Source organism: Gekko japonicus, unplaced genomic scaffold, assembly GCF_001447785.1.
Source record: "Gekko japonicus isolate JY-2015 unplaced genomic scaffold, Gekko_japonicus_V1.1 scaffold720, whole genome shotgun sequence".
NCBI classification, from domain to species: Eukaryota; Metazoa; Chordata; class Lepidosauria; order Squamata; family Gekkonidae; genus Gekko; species Gekko japonicus.
In genome coordinates, this window is record NW_015165256.1 from 124,634 (window position 1) to 133,837 (window position 9,204).

At 42.0% G+C, this 9,204-nt stretch overlaps 1 protein-coding gene across 1 annotated transcript in view; it reads left to right on the plus strand.

Annotated features, from left to right (window-relative positions):
* Positions 1-116: 116 nt before the first annotated feature.
* MFAP3 (microfibrillar associated protein 3) overlaps positions 117-9,204 on the plus strand; it is a 21,678-nt gene continuing 12,590 nt past the window's right edge. Inside the window, exon 1 of the mRNA XM_015410172.1 lies at positions 117-138. The gene's annotated coding sequence lies outside the window, so the exon portion shown is untranslated. The remainder of the gene's footprint in view (positions 139-9,204) is intronic.

Consider the following 9,204-nt stretch of genomic DNA (forward strand, 5'->3'; position numbering starts at 1 on the left):
AGGAACCAAGCCGGAAGAACGCCATCCTGACAGCGGCCGCGTCGCTCTTAAAAAATCGCATCCCGTAGGGTAAGTCGCGCATGCGCAGTGAACTGGAAGGGTAATCGAGGAGAGATCGGCGGGGTAAACAAAGCGACGGTAAGACGGGCGGTGTGGGGGGGGGCATTGTTTGGTGAAGTGGCTAGAATAAGCTTTTTTGTATGCAATTATAAGTTGTCGTAAGCGTGAGTGACGCGGTGAGTGGGATCGTGATCAGGGTGCAAAACCGTGACGTCACTTTATGGGAGGGAGGATATTATCATGTGAGAGTACTAATAATACTTTTTACTTCTGCCTGGCTAAGCACAAGGGTGTGTGTTAGCTGTGGTGAAAGGTTTAACACCGTGCAAAGTTGTCTGTTTCGTAGTGACAAACACCTCCCACCTCCCACGGAATGGTGATAGGGTTGGGGCTGCCTTTGAAAATCACTCAGAAAGGAACAAGATGTCTCACAACTTTCTGCTTGTCTCTGAAGCTTACAGCAATGTCATGGAAAGACTACCATCTCCAGTCTTTCATCGAATTAAAAATCCACTCAACAAAGTATAGCTGATGAGCACAACTGTGGATCCATGTTCGTGTGTTGACATTTGACTAACACTGAAAAAACTTAATGAATTGATTGCTGACATATGAGTCAAGTGTTATCAAGTAATTGTCAAACATTTAAATCATGGATTTATTAGAACACCTGATAGCAAAAACTACAGGTGATCATGCTAACAGGAAAAAGCTTTTGTCTTCCAGAGACTCTGGAAAATTCCATCATGCCAGATAACATAGAGGCCTTTATTCACCACAGAAAATGCAATGGACTTTTGGGCACTGTTTTTCTATCCCACTGTGATGACTGGATGTGCATATTTGCTTCATAATTCCTCCCAAATCCTATATCTCTTCTGAGTTCCTGTAGTTATGAACTTGTGGCTACAGTATGTGACACAGTTGGGAAGGAAAGGGTTCAATCTCTCTGAAGATTTGTCGCACAGGGGTGTCTACTCCTAAATGATGTGTGTGTTTGAGATCCTGTCTCTTGCAGGGCTTGGGAGCAACTGGTCCTCCGTCCTGACTGCATGATGCAATAAACAGTAGTCTGTTACTTATACATGGGCATTCTTGATTTCATGGCATGTTTAACAGTATTGGGTTTGGGTCAAGTAATAGGCTGTCAGTAGATCATTGTTTGCACAGTGGGAGACTGAGGTATATGGCGGCAACTGTCAGTGACAGTGTGATGTCACTTCTCAGCAAACCTGGAAGTGATGTCATGCCTCTCTAGGAATTAGCGGAAACTCTGTGGCAAAACTATTGTACAGTATCTACCCTCGGTTGAAAAAACAATTTGGGTGCATAGTATAAGAGCTTTTAAAAGAGGAAATCCCAGTTGTGCATATTCCTTTCTTCCATTTTGCCTTTATAATGATTGTCTATATACTCTTCTGAATCACTTCCAAGAAAATGAGATCCTTCTCTTCCTGTGATGCCTTGCTATCTTATTCAGTTTGGTGTAGTGGTTGAGCGCGGACTCTGAATGGAAGAACCAGGTTTGATTCTCCACTCCTCCGCATGCAGCTGTTGGCGTGACCTTGGGTCAGTCACAAGTTCTCTCAAGAGCTATTCTCTCAAGAACAGTTCTCGAAAGAGCTCTCTCAGCCTCACCTACCTCACAGGGTGTCTGAACAAACCTGAACAAACAAGTAGGCCTTGGGGCACCTCCTGACCAATAATTACCAAATAATGCACAGGGTACTTTTGGGGAGGGGCATTGATTCAAAGTTCTGTGTGGTTTCTTATAGTCAGAAGGAGCTGTAACTTGAACAAGTGTTTTGCCTTGGGGCACCTCCTGACCAATAATTACCAAATAATGCACAGGGTACTTTTGGGGAGGGGCATTGATTCAAAGTTCTGTGTGGTTTCTTATAGCTGTAACTTGAACAAGTGTTTTGCCATCCGTTTGAGTTCTGGGAATGGATTTATCTTTGTATGAGGAGGGGGAGTGCAAACCTGCATGTTGAAACTTGTGCTCTCAGTAAATTCATGTGTCCTGGAGGTACAAAGTTAATAAAGAAGAAGAAGAGAAGAGGAGATTGGATTTATACCCCGCTCTTCACTTGGAGTCTCAGAGCGGCCTACAAACTCCTCTCCCTTCCCCTCCCCACAACAGACACCCTGTGAGGTGGGTGGAACTGAGAGAACTCTGACACAAACTGCTCTTTTTCAAGGACAGCAAGTGCCAGAACTTGTGACTGACCCAAGGTCACATCAGTAGGTGCAAGTGGAGGAGTGGGGAATCAAACCCGGTTCTCCCAGATTAGAGTCCGCACACTTAACCACTACACCAAACTGGCCAAACTGAAACTGATGCCTTTCATTAAGCAAAGCTCTTTTTAGTATGCCTCCTAAGCTGGCACAACAAATATTTTTCTCCTGTGGGACAAATATGGGACTAAAGATGTGAAGGCCCAGGGGAAAAAAACAGAAAAATTCAAGGCAAAACCCCAAGGTTTTTTCCAGGGACTTTTTTCAGTTTTTCCAATGGAAAAATAAGAAAATTGGGGAGTGCTACAAAAACTATGAAATATTTTCTCTTTTAGAATGAGTCAAATGCTTTCAAAAACAGTGTGGACATGCTGTAGACATACATCGCTCTTAAATCCAAGATGCATTTCTGTACTTAGAAGGATACCTAGTCTTATGAGGGGAACATGCAGGGCTTTCATTGCTTTTCACCTGTTGGGGACAGTGTTCCCTCTAAGCTGAGTTAGTGTGAGCTAGCTCACAGTTTTTTAGCCTCCAGCTCACACATTTCTGTCTTAGCTCAGGATGGATGGCTCCAGAACAAACTAATTTATGCAGTAGCCAAATCACCTGCTCACAACTTTAATGCCAGTAGCTCACAGAGCTACTGGCTCACACGGAGAAGTTGCCACGCTGAAGACACGGATGATAGGTGGATTTTCTGGGCGTGATCACACCGCAACATCTGGGAAGCGTAGTGCACCCGTGGCTAACCCGTGGCTTGTTGCCGAAGATGCAGGGTAAAAAACCATCACATACGATGTACTAGTTTCCGGAAAACGCGGGGCAAGGGTGGGTGTCTGATCGCGTTTCCACTGGAAACCCGTGGCATCCGGCGCCCGCCCATGTCCTGTTGCAAACCAAATGTGTTTTTTTTAAAGTCTCCACAGGATGCGCACAAACGATCATGCACATGCACAAAGTTTGGCGAAACAAAAAAAAATCCCTTTTGCCACGGAAGCAGCGCGGCGCGATTGCCGGTGTGATCGTGCCATGCTGCTTCTTTGCTGCGCTGCAGACTAGCCGTGTGATCGGCACCTAACGGCCTAACCACGGGACCTCGACAGGACGTCTGATTGGGCTGCCGCACGTTACTTTGTTCCGGGGCAAACAGCCACGCTCCCCCCCCCCACATTTTCCAGCCCATGTGACCGGGGCCAAAGAAGAATTTTTGCTCACAGGACTCCACAGCTTAGAGGGAGCATTGGTTGCATACATTCTGTTGTCCTTTTGACCTGACGTGGTTGACCTTGTTGATGACACATATGCCCATAGGTTGGGTAATAAGTAGCTTATTGCCCACCTTGCTGGAGGGAAGAAAGATCAGAAGGTGGTAGAGCAGAAACTGCACCAAAGGCTAAGGGGAAAACTCTGAAAGTTCCATTAAGAATTGAGTTTTCTCTTACCAGATTTCAAAAATTAAGGTTCATGAGCTACAATAGCATAGGGTGCATCGGCTTGCAATTTTATTTTAAATATTGGTTATAATTGCAGTTTTGCTTATAGAAAACTAAGGCATTTATAACTTGTAAAGTTAATAAATCTGTGAAATGTTGCAATTTTATATGTTCAGGAAGTACAAATGATGCATGTTGGGATTAGGGTTAGTTTAGGTTTGATAGGAGAATAAGTATTGCATATATTTCAATTTCCCCCCAAATCCCCCCCCCCAAAAAAAAGTACCTAGGGGAAAACCCAGTTTACTTCTGTGGTTTCAAAATTTCTGGAAATTTTACATCTCTATTTGGGAGCAGCTGGATTTTGGCTTTCTCATGACCTGTTTATGCAGCAGGATTGCAGGTTTGTTTATTTAATTAATTTGTAGACCACCCTCCCCTATGCATAGGGCTCAGGACAGTGAACAACATTCCAGATGTGGTTAATATACTGCGGGGGGGGGGGATCTGTGCTTCAGTAGACTTGATGATTTTGCACTTCATAAAACAGCACGTATATCACTTTTAAGGAGGCAAGATAAAAAAGATACATGTCATGACTGAATGTGTGTAGCGTGGATTGTGTGTCTGTAGGTGTAGTTCAGTAAGATTTAAATATATTGTTGCGGTGTTACTTTTCAGTCTAACGGTTTCTATAAGCAGTGCATGGTTTTATTGAATTTAGCACATGGTATTTTATTTTATTTTGTGTCTTATCAGTCACAGCAGCTGTTTTTATGTAATGGTTTTGTAATAAAAATATACCATCTCCTCCACCACCCCCCACCAAAAAACAAACTTGGCAGTGAAAGATCTTTGCTTAACAGTAATAGGTTTGAACAAAAGAAAATGGGGTAAACAATTCCATAAATCAAACACTGAAGGATTTAATGGCACCATTCAGTGACCCATCTCCACTACCATTGTGCTACAGTATCCTAGGGAGTTTATGCAATTACTGTAGATAATTAATTCAGACTTTGAAGGAAATAACTGGATATTTTTCAAGATACAAACAACAAACTCAGGCTTCAGTGTCCTTTCTGAAATGTACCCAGTCAAGTATGATGAACAAAATTCATTAATTAAAATAATATAAACTTGGGAGGGAATGAGTAATATGAATGAAAGTACAGGAATTTTATTTCTTGTTTAGTGGCAGCAGCAGCCTTTTGTTATTTGCTAAATCTTCTAAAGTACACAAACTAGGTCCTGTACACCAACGAGTTGAACAAGTCTCTGCTAGGAGACTTAAAGTCTAAGGCCATGATCTTATGCAAGCTTACTAGGAGCCAATATTGTTGAATTCTGTGAGACTTCTGAATAAACATGCATAGGACTGGTCTGTAAATAAAAAACGTGAGTCAAAGGTAAAGGCACCTTTGAGAGAGGAAGAGGATTGCTGAATGAGGTGAAAGGAACCTTTCAGATTGACATGGAGTTAAAAGCCTTAAAAAAGGAGTTGGAATACAACATCATCAAGAGGAGATCACAAGAGAAAAGAAGTGCATCATTAACAGTTTCTTAAGAGAGAGACCAGGCTTTTGTCTAAATGTCTAAAGAAAGAGAGTTCCACATGGAAAAAAGACACATGGGAGACGAGACATACAGTAGAGTCTGCTGTGTCTGCTGAAGGAAGGGGAAAGGAGGGGAACAGAAAGAAAGCAAACACCATGAAGAGGAAAGTTGGAAGAGATTTCAGTTTAAGAGTTTGGGGATTACCTAGAGTCCCGATTGTTACAGAATCAATATTGTATTAATTAGTATTATAGATCTCTTAAGACTGTTAAGAAAATGTGGAGTCTTAAGTATTGGTTAAATGTCATACATCTGATACCAGTATTGAAGCAACATAATGATAAGGTTGAAGAGCTAAAAGGGACTTTGGAGGTCATGGAATCCAAGCCCCTGCTTGGAACAGGTTTTCCATCTAGTCATTGGCCAGACCTTTATCTGTTTAGCTTTTAATTTGGAAAACTATGAAGATGAATAATGCAACAAAAACAGACTGGAGAAGTGCATAAATAAATTCTCCAATCCAGATTCTGTTACTTCCGTGCATGATATTTTCCTTTTGTTCAAAAATATCAGTGAAACATCAGTAGGCAATGTAGGGATCTCCTCTTCAAGCTGAGGTAAACACAGGGGGTGGAACTCAGACAATTGTTGTGTGCCACTGACCATTAATAGACCATCATCCATGGATAAGAAATCAGCTGTTGTAACTGTGTTATTAGTCATTCTGGTAGCTGACCAAAGATGTTCAGAGTCCATCTTTTCCATATAGATACACTTATCTGCCAGCTCACTCAACTCTTCATGGTCATAGAGGGAATCTCCATCCAAGTTTTTGTTATTATCAGGCTCAGTGTTAGAAATTTGATCAGGAGTTTCAGTTGTATGCTTTCCCTCGGTAGTTCTTGGGGCTTTTTCCATAGAATTAGCAGATTTTTTAGGCCCCACTTGATCATTCCTTGTAGGGGTTATTAAGGACACCAGTGAATCTGCCAACGCTGATAAGGTTTCCTTGATGGCATTAAGCCTCAGAGTAACGTTCTTTTGTTCCATCCTATGGAAGGAGTGAGGAGAGCTTCTCTCCCATTTGGCTATCAGTTTATCCAGTGGTTTCTCAGCAGAGCAAGAAAGCTGGTGTCCAACATATGAAAAGGAGGCGTTTGCAAACCAGGTATTGCATCATTAACAGCAGGAGTTATGCAAGTTCATTAGCAACACTTAGTTCAGAGTTCTTAGCATTTCTCCTGAACAGAGCACAAATGAGTTATATTCAGTGGGTGGGGGACTAAATCTCAAACTCTAACAGTAAATATTTGAAAGGTAGCCAGAAAATCTCTCATTCTTAAAAGCAGGAGTGGTATAGTGGAATGGTTGAATACTAACTGAATTCTCTTAAAAGTAGGAGTACCAGGCCATTCAGCAGTAGTTAGATCAATATAGTGAGGATGAGTTGCAAAAGTTTGCTCAGAGAATGTTTGATTGTTTTTTGTGACTCCCACTTGCCTTTATTTATTTTGTTAGAAGCAGTTTTTAGCATAACTTGATTAATTTGTAAAAACCATTCACAATATCTGTTGCTATCTGACCTTGAAGAGCAGCTTGTTATGGAAGTCTTCTTCCAACTGTCCTTGCTTTTCATGTCAGGCATACGCCTCTTAGACAACTCAGGAGTTTTAAAATTAATATTAGCCAACTGCTTAAAAATTGAAACAGCTGTGTGAGCAGTTAGAAGACACTGGTTTGCAATAAACTTCAAGGGATTATCTTGCAGTTGTTGTAAGTCCAACTGATTATTGGAAGAAATGTTTCCCAGTTTTCTGCTTTATTTTCAAGCAAATCCTCATGACAATTGTCCAAGTCCTTGTCAGACGTAGATGCTAATGGAGAATCAACAATAAAAGACTCCTGCAGAACAGAGAATCTATTTGAAATAGGAGTAGTTGAAGCAACATGCTTATCACTTGCAGTGCTTAATGGGTTAAGCAGTTCATTGATTTGAAGTTGTTTAGAAGCCTTTGTTTGCACCTGAGTATCCGGGCTCCTCCTGCAGTGTTTTTTAGATCTTGTCATAGTGGTTGAGAGGATGATAAAATAGCAATGACCATGAGTTACAAATAAACAAAAGAAACTGAATTTTTAAAAATCAAGAGCAGTGCCAGCAGCTGCTGCTAATCAGGTGGCATCTTGGGCCCCTCTCCTTACAATGTCCTCAGAAGAGGCAACATAAGAGCCAGCTTGGTGTAGTGGTTAAGAGCAGTGGACTCTAAGCTGTAGAACTGGGTTTGATTCCCCACTGCTCATGAAGCTAGCTGGGTGACCTTGGGTCAGTCACAATTCTCTCAAAACTCTCTCAGCCCCACCTACCTCACAGGGTGTCTATTGTGGGGAGAGGAAGGGAAAGCAATTGTAAGCCACTCTGAGACTCCTTCGGGTAGTGAAGGGCAGGGTATAAAACCAATTCTTCTTCTTCATCATCATCTGATGCGGAGAGATCCTTACAAAGATCGGTATACAGCTACTTTCACAAAGAACATAGAAACAAACAGCTTATCCCAGAGGTCTGCCTCTAAATCCCCTCTTTGACTACCTGTGAACCAAGAAAACTCCTCTATTAAGTTGCTCTCTTGAAATATTGCAGGGTGGCCCAGTAAAATTAATGACATCTCTTTTGTTGAATATGTTACTAAATTTGATGTCATCCTATTCCAGGAAACTTGGTCTCAAGAAGAACTGGTTATGAATGGCTTTGCTACATACTCACGTAAAGCGATTCCTAGTGTCAAAGGGGAGACAGATGCAGAGGTCGTCTGGGTATTTGTGTGTCTATCAAGTTGTGGACATCAGTTATCAATCTTGAGTTATTGCCCTCTTATGCACAAGAATTGATTCTTAAATTTAAATCAAGGCTGTGTTTGATTATTAATGTTTATCTTCCTCCCCAGTGTCAGCAATTACTGGTAAAAGAACAATGGTCCAAACTTGAAGAGTCTATAAATAATGCTTTTGTATCCAGAAGCCTCTGTTGTGATAGCAGGAGATTTTAATGTATGAATAGGTCAAAACAGTGAGGCTAGTTACTCCCTTTTCCATGCTTTCCCCCCAGAGGTTGATGAAGCCCACCCTCTTCCTATCAGGCATTGAAAGGATCATGGCTGCAGTTTCTCAGGGCTTTGCCTTAGGCACATGACTCACAGACTTGACTTAGTCCTTTTAAATGGGGGGACTGTGGGAGATCATTTTGGGGTATTTATGTTTTTATCTAATTCCAGGGCTTCCACAATTGACTATTTTATGCTCTCATATGACTTGTTTAGCTCAGCGTTGAGTTTCCAGGTTGTGAGTTGTGTTGAAACTGACCATTTGCCACTAGCCCTGGGTTTTAAAACTCTCTGGTCAAAATGTATATGTAGATCATTAATCCTTACTACTAGTCTCTACTGAAATAAGGGCCTCACATGTAAAGTGGTCCACAAAACTTCTGAACTCTTTGTTAGAGTTGCTTGTTTCTGAGCCCTGTATGCAATATCATTATCTCCTTAATAATTGCTGACACAGTAGAAGTGGCATTAGAGGCGCATAAAGATTTGATTAAACTTTTGCAGAATTTTTTGATATACAAAGATATTAGCAGAGGTCATACCTCCTTTCACAATTCCATGTCCTGGTTTGATAGGGAATGCATTGCAGCCGAACACCTTTTGGTAGAAAAATATAGATCATACAAGGTGGGAGGGGGGGAGCTCCACACCTATCAGGAAGCGGAGGAAGCAGGAGGAGGAGGTAATTTCCCCCCCATCCTGCCGGTTCCCCCCATCTCCTCCACCCCCCCGGCTCGATCTCCCCCCCTTGGCTCCTAAGCGAGGCCTCCGGGCTGCCGGGCCTCGCTTCAGAGTCTTCCCCCCCCCGGCTCAGAAGT